Source organism: Tiliqua scincoides, chromosome 2 (assembly GCF_035046505.1).
Source record: "Tiliqua scincoides isolate rTilSci1 chromosome 2, rTilSci1.hap2, whole genome shotgun sequence".
NCBI lineage: Eukaryota > Metazoa > Chordata > Lepidosauria > Squamata > Scincidae > Tiliqua > Tiliqua scincoides.
Window position 1 is genome coordinate 5,490,077 of NC_089822.1, and position 14,559 is coordinate 5,504,635.

Genomic DNA, 14,559 nt, shown 5'->3' on the forward strand with positions numbered 1-14,559 from the left:
CAGTTTTATACTTACACACTAAGAGCCGTACTCTCTGCAAAATACCCACCATGGTGACAGGTGTATGTGTCTGGAGAAGGAGGGGGTATATCCCATACACAGCATATTATGTTTCTTTATTGATGCAGGGAGAAGCTACTCACATATTTGGGAGGAAGTCATTGGGTAAACTAAAAAACTCAGAAATATAAAAAAAGTTCTGCTGGACCAGGCCAAAGCACTATCTAGTCCAGCATCCTACTTCTTGGTCAACCGGTGGCCAACCAGATGTCTCCAGTAAGCCCACAGGTAGGGTGTTAAGGCTGCTATCCCCCAACAACTGGTATTCAGAGTCAACTTAACATAATACCTCTGCAGGAAAAGTAACGAAAAGTGTTTCTGGGGAACTGTGGTCACTGCACCTTCCAGAAAAGTTAAATTCCTGCTAGTAAGGTTGTCACACAAATGCTTTCTTGATTGGTTGGCAACTTTCAGTCTCGAAAGACTATGGTATAAGCCTACAGCACCCGGTATTCTCAGGCAGTCTCCCATCCAAGTACTAACCAGGCCTGACCCTGCTTAGCTTCCGAGATCCGTTAGTTATGACACCCAACATGGTGCCAGTGGCATAGCTAGAGGGGGTTCAAAGCACTAAGTTTTGCAGGTGCCTGAACATGCCATGCAAGAACCCCCTCCCTTTCCTTCCGGAGCCATTCTGGGCAGGGGGAGCAAAACAGAGAAATTCAACTCCCCGCCCTCCTGCATTCGCCTGCATTTTGCTCCCACCACCTGGAATGGCTCCAAAGGGATGGGGGAGGGGCTGCTTGCATGGCACATCCAGGTGCCTGCAAAACTTATTCTTTGCACCTCCTCAAGCTATGCCACTGCATCATGCCAAAGCTAAATAAAATTTAAAAATTATAGTTGGCAACCTTCAGTCTCGAAAGACTATGGTATCGCGCTCTGAAAGGTGGTTCTGGAACAGCGTCTAGTGTGGCTGAAAAGGCCAATTCAGGAGTGACAATCCCTTCCACACCGGGAGCAAGTGCAGTCTGTCCCTGGCCTGTCTCCCTGGCTATGGGCCTTCCTTCTTTGCCTCTTAGCCTCAGACTGTTGGCCAAGTGTCTCTTCAAACTGGGAAAGGCCATGTTGCACAGCCTGCCTCCAAGCGGGCCGCTCAGAGGCCAGGGTTTCCCACTTGTTGAGGTCCACTCCTAAGGCCTTCAGATCCCTCTTGCAGATGTCCTTGTATCGCAGCTGTGGTCTACCTGTAGGGCGCTTTCCTTGCACGAGTTCTCCATAGAGGAGATCCTTTGGGATCCGGCCATCATCCATTCTCACGACATGACCGAGCCAACGCGGGCGTCTCTGTTTCAGTAGTGCATACATGCTAGGGATTCCAGCACGTTCCAGGACTGTGTAGTTTGGAACTTTGTCCTGCCAGGTGATGCCGAGAATACGTCGGAGGCAGCGCATGTGGAAAGCATTCAGTTTCCTCTCCTGTTGTGAGTGAAGAGTCCATGACTCGCTGCAGTACAGAAGTGTACTCAGGACGCAAGCTCTGTAGACCTGGATCTTGGTATGCTCCGTCAGCTTCTTGTTGGACCAGACTCTCTTTGTGAGTCTGGAAAACGTGGTAGCTGCTTTACCGATGCGTTTGTTTAGCTCGGTATCGAGAGAAAGAGTGTCGGAGATCGTTGAGCCAAGGTACACAAAGTCATGGACAACCTCCAGTTCATGTGCAGAGATTGTAATGCAGGGAGGTGAGTCCGCATCCTGAATCATGACCTGTGTTTTCTTCAGGCTGATTGTCAGTCCAAAATCTTGGCAGGCCTTGCTAAAATGATCCATGAGCTGCTGGAGATCTTTGGCAGAGTGGGTAGTGATAGCTGCATCGTCGGCAAAGAGGAAGTCACGCAGACATTTCAGCTGGACTTTGGACTTTGCTCTCAGTCTGGAGAGGTTGAAGAGCTTTCCATCTGATCTGGTCCGGAGATAGATGCCTTCTGTTGTAGTTCCAAAGGCCTGCTTCAGCAGGACAGCGAAGAAGATCCCAAACAAGGTTGGTGCAAGAACACAGCCCTGCTTCACGCCGCTTCGGATGTCAAAGGGGTCTGATGTGGAGCCATCAAAGACAACAGTGCCCTTCATGTCCTTGTGGAAGGATCTGATGATGCTGAGAAGCCTGGGTGGACATCCAATCTTGGGGAGAATCTTGAAGAGGCCATCCCTGCTGACCAGGTCGAAAGCCTTCGTGAGATCTATTAAGGCTATAAAGAGTGGCTGTCGTTGTTCCCTGCATTTCTCCTGCAGTTGTCTAAGGGAGAATACCATATCAGTGGTGGACCTGTTGGCTCGGAATCCGCACTGTGATTCTGGATAAACGCTCTCTGCAAGTACCTGGAGCCTCTTTAGTGCAACTCGGGCAAACAACTTTCCTACAACGCTAAGGAGAGAGATGCCACGGTAGTTGTTGCAGTCACCCCTGTCGCCTTTGTTCTTGTACAGCGTGATGATGTTTGCATCCCTCATGTCTTGAGGTACTCCACCTTCTCTCCAGCAGAGACAGAGGATTTCATGCAGCTCAGTGACGATGATCTCTTTGCAGCACTTTAGGACTTCAGCAGGGATGCTGTCTTTTCCAGGTGCCTAGCCAAAGGCAAGGGAGTCCAGGGCCACGTGAAGTTCTTCTAGGGTTGGTTCACTGTCAAGCTCCTCCAGCACAGGCAGGCACTCAATGTTGTTCAGCGCTTCTTCGGTGACTACATTTTCTCTGGAATATAGCACAGAGTAGTGCTGCACCCAGCGTTCCATCTGCTGCGCCCGATCCTGGATGACCTCGCCTGCGGCAGACTTCAGAGGGGCAATTTTCTTCTGTGTTGGACCTAGGGCCTGCTTGATACCATCATACTGAAAAATTAAGCTGAAACAAAAAAGGAGGCACATAACAGAGTTCCAGCCATGCTTGCTTAAACCTGCAGGCGCAAGACCAAAAGTCAAGGAGGAGCTAAGCTGCCAGGCATTCCGGGTGTCCATGGATGGGAACAGAAAAGGGTTTTAAGAAAGACAGTGATCAGACAGTGGCAAGAACAGCAACAGCCAGGAAATTCTGCTTGTGGCTCCCTGAGTAAAGGCAATGACTTGGTGGCGCTTCCAACAAGGTATCTGGAGGAGGCCTGACTGCACAGGCAGAGTCTGGAAGGTAGTGAGATTTAAAACAAAGGAAGTCTGATGTTATTTCAAAGAAGGGAGATCCAGGTTAAATAGATGACCAAAAACCTCCCAATTTCAAACCTCCCAATTCAGCCATGGAAGGCAGTGGAATCTCCTTCCTGGACTTCATGACCTAAAAAGGGAACCTTTTGGCACAAATAAACTGGTTGACTGACTGAAACCCCGCTGAGGCCTCGAACTTGGAATGCAACTGGATAGCACATACAGAGGCTGCTGTCAAGGGTTTTACAACATAATCCAAACAGTAAAACTCATCCTCAGAAGCTCTTTTGTCAAGAGCCATTCCTGCTGCCCCTAAACAAAACAGTCCCCACTTCTCCCCCACATTCTGATGGGTCCACAGAACAAGGCAGGATTGAAACTTTCCATGGCTATTGAGTTGACAGCCCTACTCTTCCTGTGCATACCTCAGCAGACTGGGGGGAACTGACAGACCAGAGTGGATTTGCACATAACATCACCTGCTTAATTCAGCATTCATAGCACATGTGTTTGGTGTGCATGAAGACCATGAAATCCAAGGTGCCTCCCTGTAGAAGTGTGACTGGGAATCACCCTGTCTCGGTTCCTGCAGAGCTGTTCTCAGTCAGCCAGCAGTACTGGGCAAGCGGACCAATGGTCTGACTTGGACAAAGGAAGCGGCTTCTGTTCTGTTCTGTGTTGTGGCTGAGTACTAACTAGTGATGATGCAAGATCACATTCTCATGTCATTTCTTTTTAATGCAGAATATTTCAATGCCACCTTTTAACAAATGGTTATCAGAGTGGTTGACACAGAAAAATTGGTCGTTTGAACATCCTAAAAGATCAGAATTCCACAGCTTTCACTACAGTTTCATCTGCACTCTTCCTTGGTTCCTTCAGTCATCATTAGGCAGATGGCATCAGCAGCTCTGGCCCATGAGCATCTCAGGTTCTAACCAGACTTGACATCAGTGGTGTAGCTAAGGGGGGGTCAGGGGGTAAATTGCCCTGGGTAGCATGCATTGAGGGAATGCCAACCAGCAACCCCAATGGCAGACCTGAGGTGAAAAAAGCAGACTTCTAAGGCTCAGGAAGACCACACACGTTCTTCCCAGGCTTCAAAAGGCCACCCAGAAGCCTTCAAAAGGCACTTACAGTTTTCATGTAAACCAGAAGCACCTTTCAAAGGCTGCCCAGGGAGGTTGTGCATGAAAGCCTCCGAAGGCTTCCAGAGGCCTTAGAAAGGCACATCCAGTTTTTACATCAAGGTGACATGGGACTTCTGGGATTGGATGGTCTGAGATTTTTTCTTCTTCTTCTTTGAAAAAGCACCCATAAGGGCCCCAACTCAGACTGGAGTCACAGCATGGGGGATAAAAAGTGTAACTCATTGCCTCTCCTCAACAAGCATGAAGGCAAAACACTTGTGGGGAGTTTTTTTCCTACGCAGGTAGCTTTGGGGGGAAATCTGGAGGGTGGCCAGGGTTATCCCCCCCCCCCACACACACTCTTCCCAAGATTGACCCGGAAACTCCTGAAATCAACACCCAAGTGACCCAAGTGAACACCAAAAGCAATCCTGGAGATTTTAATAAGGTTTCTAGGAATGTCCAACATTATATCAGGTTGGAAGATAATCTCCAACAATAGTCACAGGTGGTAACAGATCACAAGTGGCAGTCAGAGGTGACAACCCTAATGAGAACTGGGGTGTAAGAAGAAGGTTTGCCCCACTCCATCATACTATTACCCCAGTCCAGACACACAAAGCTGCTTTAAAAAAAAAAAAATACATGGAGAGGGTAAAATCACTGAGCTGCCACACTGCAACTAGTTTGGCCTCCAGTGAAGGAAGCCGTTGGTGATACTGGAAGAACAGAGTCCTCTCTCCATCCTTCCTGGGACTCTTGTTGTCTCACCAGGTTAGAAATGGCCACAGGGAAAGAGTGCAACTGGTATCCATGATTCCAATGCACTCTCTCTTACATGCTAAAATCTGGTTGCCCACTAAAAAAAAAATTTTGGCACTCTCCCCCTGAATCGAGATACTGCTACATTTTATCCAAGCCGAATTTTCAACTGCTCCAAAATCCCTCTCCTTCTCCATGTTTGTTTGTTTGCTATCAGCCACCAGAGGGCGCCAGAGACAAAGTCTTGGAAATGAAGTAGCTCAAATCTGCATTCAAGGTGAACTTTAACTTTTGGTCCAGTCATTAAGCCAGCCATTTTCAACCACTGTGCAGCGAATGGTCTGCAGGTATGCCATGGGAGGAGTTTGGTGGAGGGTCATTTATTAGCAGGGCCAATGGAGATGTGAGCTCCTACCAGCAGCATGGTGTGCCTTATCAATGTCAAAAAACTGATGGTGTGCCTTGACAATTTTAGCACCTTGTCAGCATGATATGAGATGGAAAAGGTTGAAAATCACTGCCTTAAGCGTACTTGCTAGGCAGGAAATCCCATTGTGTTCCAGAAGATCTCTTCGTTTGTGCATCAGGTTTTAGCCTTAATGGCAAATGTCAGAGCATTTTCACACAGGATACACAAAGACTGAGTCTGTGTATATTCCTTCAGAAGTAGGTCCCAATGGATTCTCTGGGATGGAAATTAGAACCTCTTTTTTAAGCAGCAAAGTTGGAGAAAATGGAGTGCACAAGATTGGTTGCTATTTTATATATATATATATATATATATATATATATATATATATATATATATATATATATATATATATATATATATATATATATATAAGAAAGAAAGAAAGAAAGAAAGAAAGAAAGCCATTTAACGTGGTGAGAGCAAAGCAAAACAGAAGCAAATGACACCTGGACTGGCTCTGAAGGGGAGGGGGGGGAGACACCTCTGGGAGGACTTTTGAGGCCCAGGAAGGCCAAGCACAAGCTCTGTGTCTCAAAACACCTCTCAGATGTGACCAGAAGATCCTTTTGCTCATGTCTGGGAGGTCCTTAAGGCCCTTCAGATACAGGGTCGACACCAGAGCATTGAGTTAAACCCACAGGTGCCAAACAGGTGCAGAGAGGGCCACTGTATCTGCAAAATCATATATATGTATATTCAACAAGCCGTGACTGTGTGTGACTCTTCACTGAGGCTGTGATAATCAGCAAAGCCAAGTCTGTTCCCCACTTGGGTGAAATGACTCCTGGTAGTCTACATCCAGTTATGGAAAAGGCTTCAGGAGTCAACCTCGAGGCAAAATCAGGAGCCGGAGTCCCTGAGGCAGTTCATGGCTGAACACAGTCACGTTCTGGCAACTCCTGCGACGCCGCTGGAACCAACCGTATTGGCCTCTGCCTTTCCATTGGACCATTTCAGCGACGTGGAGAGGGGGGATTTGCTGCATGGGTAACAGCCTGTCCTCCACACCTACTTTACCCAGGCTTCGCGCACTGGAGAGGACACTCTGTTCCAGAACCACCATTCAGAGCGTGACACCATAGTCTTCCGAGACTGAAGGATGCCAACAAGAAGTCTGCAAAGACAGACAGTTTCCTCTCTATGCAAGTTTGGCTCCGTACCTTTCTGTAGTTTTCATTGCCCCACAATGTATTTATGTCTGCTAATGTTATCATTTGTTTAGTTTTATCACTTTCTATAAACTTTTTACTTCTACCCTTTGGAACAGCAATCAAACATGCATTAAAATCCTCTCCCATCCTGGCTCGGTCTACACATGCAGCAAAACTGGGAGGGCGGGGGGAGATTGCAGGAGGGTCTGTAGCTCTGTGGACCAGCATCTGCTTTGAATACAGAAGATCCCCCACCCAATCCCTGGCAGCAACTCCAAGTAGGGTAGTGCACTTCCAGATTGGTTTAAAGGGAATGCACGAGGAAGGAGCGAGGAGAGATGGAGGGAAGCGAGTGATCTGCCTCCCACTCACTTACAACAAGTGGGAAGCAGAATCACTGCAGCTGGAGGGTTTCAGTGGCAGCCTCTGAGCAAAGGAAGTCCTGAGTCTGCCACTCCCTCCACCACTTCCCATTTGGCCTGAGCCACATTTGCTGCTTCATGGATCAGCCAGCCCTGGGACTGACTCAGCAAAGGCAGCTTCTCCCTGTCCCCGTGAATAGTGAGGATGTAGCATGGACTGAACTACCAGTGAGGGATATCATATCAGAACACTTCCCTAGGTGAAAAGCAGCCTTCCTGCAAATGCAAACTAGTATAGCAGGGAGAACGGTGCACTTCCACCCCTTTGCCTGCCGCACTGGTTTCCAGTATGCAAGGAGGGTTCGATGCAGGGAAGAATTTGGAAATGAGATCCTCCCCCACCTAGCAACGAAAACGATGCTATCCATTCTCACAGTGCAGGAATCACATGCCAATAACTGTCTTGTTCTGCCAGAAGAGTCTCATAAGTGTTGCTCTACTGAGCCGCACCAAGTGCCGTTGCTGCTGTACATGTGCACAGCAGCAAAATGTACCTATGGCAAATGCAGTGGTGGTGTCAGATTGCTGAAGGCCCTGGGGGCAAAGTCCTGCACCAGCCCCTCCATGGTGCATGGTGCCCCTCCCCAATGGGTGACAAGCAGCAGGAGCTCCTCCTCCCTCCCCACTGGTCCATAGGAGCATCCTCCAAAGTCCATGCAACAACACAGGGGCCCCTGCCAGATGCTTCCATCCGTAAGAAAAGCCCAGGTGGATCAGGCCAAAGGCCCATCTAGTCCAGCCTCCTGGATCTCACAGAGGCCCCAGGGAGCACAAAACTACAGGAGACCTGCATCCTGGTGCCCTCCCTCAGCAAAGTCTCCACTGGCACTAGGTTTTTGACTGACATCACCAGTAGCACCACCACTACTAGGAGGGAGCAGGGGTCAGCCTGGCTGGATCAGCCCCTCAATAAGCATGGGACTCAGCCAGTAGCCTTGAGGCTACCTTGGGTTAATGGCTCAAGCGAATGGATGGATACATGTATTCTGAATCTCATTGCAAGATGGGTGGAAGTGTGTGTCTCTATTCACAATGCACCGGGGGGGGGGGGTGTTGCATGGTATACCTGGTGTCTGAATACATCAAAGCCAGTCCAGATACACATCTGCAGTGAATCTACCCACACAGTTTTTAGACCAATGTGTGTGAAAAGTGCCTTCCAAGCACAGATCCCTCTTGCCTGGAGAGGAGCAGACCAGTCAGTTGGGGATCTCACAAGCTTGCAACAATACAGGTGTAATTCTGAGAAAGCCACAGCAGGGGAACAGGTTAGGAAGGAGGGACAGGAAGTAAGGAACTGGCAGAGGGAAGTGTTTAGGCTGCATATCATGGAAGGGGGACAGAGGGAACTGCAGGATCAGACATAGTTCTGGGTGCAGCTCCGTGAATAAAAGGGCTGAAGCTCTCTCTTGTTTGCACTGGCAGCATAACTGGGACAGTGTCACTGCAATATGTAGCCCATCAGGCTTGGTGGTCCCAGGGCTGGAAAAGCATGACCCAGAATGCTGCCTGATGCTGTCTCGGGTCCACTGCTACAAAGCAAAAAACCAAAACCCTTACCAGGATCCTTGCTCACTGCTGTGCAAGTCCCACGCTTTTCACAGGAACATTCAAGGAGCATGAGAAGGAAGGGATGATCTGCTTCTCACCAGAAAAGCACCCCTAATCTGCCAGCCCCCTCGAACCCCTCACAATCTGACACTGCAGGCAGCAACAGGTGGCTGCATGGATGGGCCCAGTGGCATAGCAAAGGTATCTGGCATCTGGGGCCCATAAATTTTTAACAAGCTCATACATCCCCCCCCCCCACCCAAAGCAGGCAGAAGGTCTTCAAAAGAACTTCTGGTTTTTACCGAAAACTGGAAGTGCCTTTGTAAGGCCTCTGAAAGGCACACCTTTGAACCCCCTCAAAGTGTGCCACCCGGGGCAATGGACCCCTCAGTTCCCCTTAACTATGCCACTGGATGGCAGTGCCCCAAGTCATGATCTGAAGGTGCATATGAACTGAGCAATCCCAGGCCTGGACACTGCCCAACCGGGGGCTGCCTGGAAACCTGGTGTCTGCTGCTCTGAATTTCATCATGGAAGAGGGTGGGATGTCAGTGTAATAAAACGAATGGGGGCTTGTTAAAGCCAAACTTCTCTACCCTGTAGAGTGCTCTGTGAGCACTTTGGGCTGCTTTGGGCTGCTGTGAGATACAGGAAGCTGGACTAGATGGGCCTATGGCCTGATCCAGTGGGGCTGTTCTTATGTTCTTATGTTCTGTACAGGAAAGAATGAAGCACTTTCATTCATGCCGGGCTGGCCTCTCCCCATCAAAACTTCCTCCCTCCCTTTGAATTATAGGTCAATCGTTTTACAGAACAGGAAACAAAAGTCGTTCCCCAGGAGTGACAATTACAGAGGTGGGACTGCAAAAAGAATTTACTAGCAAGCTTTCTGCTATAACATCACGTTCTGTTACATAACTTACGGTCTCAGTCTCAAAACCATTATGAAATGCACGCTGGCCATTTCTAAAAAGTTGGAGACCTCCTCAGACTTGCACCACCGCTTGGAGCTGTTCTCCCCGAGAACGGGAGTTGGGATCCGGCATAACTACCAGATCCCAGCCCCGCAGCCAGGCCAACGCAAGGCGCTCTGAGGAAGCTGGCTTCCTCCCAGGGAGGCGCAAACATGCCTCATGTCAAGGGCCGGATTGCGCCCTTAGACTCTTTTTTTCTCAGGCACCAAGTTGGGAGATGGGCCTGTCATGGCCAAAAATAGCCCAGTGTCCCTGAAAACGTGAGTCTTCAGAACATGTTGGAGTGCTAGTGTACATGTTCCAGAGCAGTGGTGGTTACACTAAGAGCACTTCCACTCATTATCATTGCCACACAAGTGATACACCCGCAACATAACTATCCAGGGCTTACAGTGGCAGATTTGCTGGGCGCCCCACATGCAAGACAGCTTACCTCCGGAGCAGGTAAAATGGTGGCCAGAGTACTATGGGGCTGGTTTAGGGACAGATTGGGGCAGGGAGCGGGCCAAAGCAGGGGTCAGTTCAAGGGAAGGAGGGAGAGAATCTCAGTGGCAGCAGCACACACCAAGATCCTATACACCTTTTCTCTGCCCAACATGCCCCACCCCCCGACTCTCCATGGACTTTCACCAGCTATTTATCTGGGGTAGGTTGAAGGAGACCCATTGGAAGCCAGGTGGCCTATGGGGAGGTAAGTAAAAAAGTTTTTCCCTTACCTCTCCCATTCTATTTTGTTCCATGCCCCTCCACAGCATGCAGCATGTGCTCCACCAGAGGTGCTGCATGCTATGGGCTGGAGGGGGATAGAATTGCACATGCCGATCTCGTCTGATCTCAGAAGCTAAGCAGGGTCAGGCCTGGTTAGTACTTGGATGGGAGACCGCCTGGGAATACCAGCTGCTGTAGGCTTATACCATGATCTCTGAAGCTAAGCAGGGCCAGGCCTGGTTAGTACTTGGATGGGAGACCGCCTGGGAATACCAGCTGCTGTAGGCTTATACCATGATCTCTGAAGCTAAGCAGGGCCAGGCCTGGTTAGTACTTGGATGGGAGACCGCCTGGGAATACCGGGTGCTGTAGGCTTATACCATGATCTTGGAAGCTAAGCAGGGTCAGGCCTGGTTAGTACTTGGATGGGAGACCGCCTGGGAATACCAGCTGCTGTAGGCTTATACCATGATCTCTGAAGCTAAGCAGGGCCAGGCCTGGTTAGTACTTGGATGGGAGACCGCCTGGGAATACCAGCTGCTGTAGGCTTATACCATGATCTCGGAAGCTAAGCAGGGCCAGGCCTGGTTAGTACTTGGATGGGAGACCGCCTGGGAATACCGGGTGCTGTAGGCTTATACCATAGTCTTTCGAGACTGCAGGTTGCCAGCCATGCACAGTTGTGCACTTGTCTTGAAAAACCAGAGGAAGATATATCTGGAATAGGATTCCCTTGTGGAATGCTCAGTAAAAACATTCCTCTTTGCCTGATTTGCTATGATCTTGTTGTTGTTTTTTAGGCCCTGGTGCTTGTGAAATACTTTTCTCAAAATCTACTGGCTAGTTGCTTGTTGTTTTTCTTATTTGAATAGTTTATCTTTCATTTACGATTACAGCTATTAGCTGCTTTCATTTCATTAAACAAAATAAATCATAAATGGAACACACACTGTGAGGGTTGTTGAGGCTTTGACTAGTTCATTTGGTCAGCTAGTCCCTCTCCTGCACATTCCATTGTATCAGCTGGTTCCTGCTCCCCCTTCAGCATTCTATAATTTTATAGGATTATAAAATACTAGAGATTAAAGGCATCATAGAGATCATCTAGTCCAACCCCCTACACAGTGCAGGCATCTCCAGCGTCCCTGACAGTGGGCCATCGAGCCTCTCCTTGAAAACCCCCAGTGAGGAGAAGCCCACAATCTTGAGGCAGGTTATTCCAATGCGGGCAGCCGTGTTGCCACTAGGGATGTGTGGATAGCACCAGGTGACACCATGGAGGGTGACACCATAGGAGGGAAGTTTCCTGGCCTGTCTGGGAGGCCATGTCTACTGGGTGGATAGACTGGGTATAGGGTGGGTAGGTGGGTATAGCCGGCCTAATTCCAAGGAAAACCAGAGGGCATGCACAACTGCTGCCAGATCCAAGCCTCCATCCCCTTCCATGCCCCCAGTTCCTCTCCTGAAACATCCCATTAATCTCCCTCCCACCTACTGGCCACCCCTGCCAACAACACAGCTCCTCCAGCAGCAACTGCGTGTTCCATTGGCACACAAGCACAGTTGCTAACCATTCTCACTGGTGGTCCTGTTGCATGTCTCACTGCAGCATCTGCCAGGCCACTGGAGAGGCCCTTCTACTGATGGAACACCCATAAGCACCTAGACAAGATATCTAGATCTTTTTCACAGCTGGTTGGCAACCTTCAGTCTCGAAAGACTATGGTATAAGCCTACAGCACCCAGTATTCCCAGGCGGTCTCCCATCCAAGTACTAACCAGGCCTGACCCTGCTTAGCTTCCAAGATCAGATGAGATCGGGCATGTGCAGGGTAATAGTTTTCACATCTAGATGTGCCTTGTCCCTCAAAACGGCCATGGTGCCAGAAGATGGGAGGATAGCAAATGTCACACTGATCTTTAAAAAGGGAAAGAGGGGGGACCAGGGAAACTATAGGCTGGTTAGCCTAACATCTATACCGGGTAAGATGGTGGAATGCCTCATCAAAGATAGAATCTCAAAACACATAGACGAACAGGCCTTGCTGAGGGAGAATCAGCATGGCTTCTGTAAGGGTAAGTCTTGCCTCACGAACCTTATAGAATTATTTGAAAAGGTCAACAGGCATGTGGATGCGGGAGAACCCGTAGACCTTATATATCTGGACTTTCAGAAGGCGTTCGACACGGTCCCTCACCAAAGGCTACTAAAAAAACTCCACAGTCAGGGAATTAGAGGACAGGTTCTCTCATGGATTGAGAACTGGTTGAAGGCCAGGAAACAGAGAGTGGGTGTCAATGGGCAATTTTCACAATGGAGAGAAGTGAAAAGCAGTGGACCAGTGCTTTTCAACCTCTTCATAAATGACCTGGAGACAGGGTTGAGCAGTGAGGTGGCTATGTTTGCAGATGACACCAAACTTTTCAGAGTGGTGAAGACCAGAAGTGATTGTGAGGAGCTCCAGAAGGATCTCTCCAGACTGGCAGAATGGGTAGCAAAATGGCAGATGCATTTCAATGTCAGTAAGTGTAAAGTCATGCACATTGGGGCAAAAAATCAAAACTTTAGATATAGGCTGATGGGTTCTGAGCTGTCTGTGACAGATCAGGAGAGAAATCATGGGGTGGTGGTGGACAGGTCGATGAAAGTGTCGACCCAATGTGCAGCGGCAGTGAAGAAGGACAATTCTATGCTTGGGATCATTAGGAAGGGTATTGAGAACAAAATGGCTAATATTATAATGCCGTTATACAAATCGATGGTAAGGCCACACCTGGAGTATTGTGTCCAGTTCTGGTCACTGCATCTCAAAAAGGACATAGTAAAAATGGAAAAGGTGCAAAAGAGAGCAACTGAGATGATTACTGGGCTGGGGCACCTTCCTTATGAGGAAAGGCTATGGCGTTTGGGTCTCTTCAGCCTAGAAAAGAGGTGCCTGAGGGGGGACATGATTGAGACATACGAAATTATGCAGGGGATGGACAGAGTGGATAGGGAGATGCTCTTTACACTCTCACATAATACCAGAACCAGGGGACATCCACTAAAATTGAGTGTTGAGAGAGTCAGGACAGACAAAAGAAAATATTTCTTTACTCAGCGTGTGGCTGGTCTGTGGAACTCCTTACCGCAGGATGTGGTGACGGCCTCTGGCCTGGATGCCTTTAAAAGGGAATTGGACAAGTTTCTGGAGGAAAAATCCATTACGGGTTACAAACCATGATGTGTATGCGCAACCTCCTGATTTGAGAAATGGGCTACGTCAGAATGCCAGATGCAAGGGAGGGCACCAGGATGAGGTCTCTTGTTATCTGGTGTGCTCCCTGGGGCATTTGGTGGGACGCTGTGAGATACAGGAAGCTGGACTAGATGGGCCTATGGCCTGATCCAGTGGGGCTGTTCTTATGTAGATTTTCCTCGCTGCTGACAAGCCAGGTTTCCCCATGCTGTACTTGTTCCTCTGACCTTTTTGTTCCTGTATGCCGGGCTTGACAGTTGTGTCTGCTTTCATCTTGTTGGTTTGAGCCCACTCATGGAAACTACCATGATCCATTTGAGTGTTAGTTTGTTCTTCCAGGGTGTTAGCTATCCCTTCCCTCTGCCTTTGTATCATCTGTAAATTTGATAAGCATCCCCTCTACTCCATCATCGAGACCATTTATAAAAATGTTGAACAGCACAGGGTCCAAAAGAGAGCACTCTGTTGCACTCCACTCGATAACGCCCTCCAGGCTGTCTGAGGAAAGCATTGTCCTTAGGAAAGCATTGACCAGGTGGTCTATATCAGGGGTGCCACATATGGTAGTGTAGGTTGCACACTGCAGAAGGGCACCACATCTTAAGGGGCACCATTCACATCATAGACAGAAGGAGGATGGAGGCAGAACATCACTTTTGCCAGAAAGCACAGCAAGGAAGTGGCAGCCTTTTTAAATTCAACACAAAGGTACCATGTGGACTAGCAGCGGCCCAGTCTATAGTAGACTCCCACGGTGATGTCACTGTTATTCTCTCCTGTAGTTCTTACCCAGACACCTCCTACCTGGCTTCGCTGTTCAGATACCTGGAGTTCTGTGCAGGTGAATACATGCTTGATACTCCCCCTCCCTTTCAGTCAAGTCTGTTCCTTTTGAAAAAGTTATGCCCATTCAGACCCATTTTCCAACCATGGTCTGATCCCACCAAGTTCCTGC

At 48.9% G+C, this 14,559-nt stretch overlaps 1 pseudogene; it reads right to left on the bottom strand.

Moving 5' to 3' along the window:
* Positions 1–12,095: 12,095 nt before the first annotated feature.
* LOC136642958 (5S ribosomal RNA) lies at positions 12,096–12,209 on the bottom strand (annotated as a pseudogene).
* Positions 12,210–14,559: the final 2,350 nt, after the last annotated feature.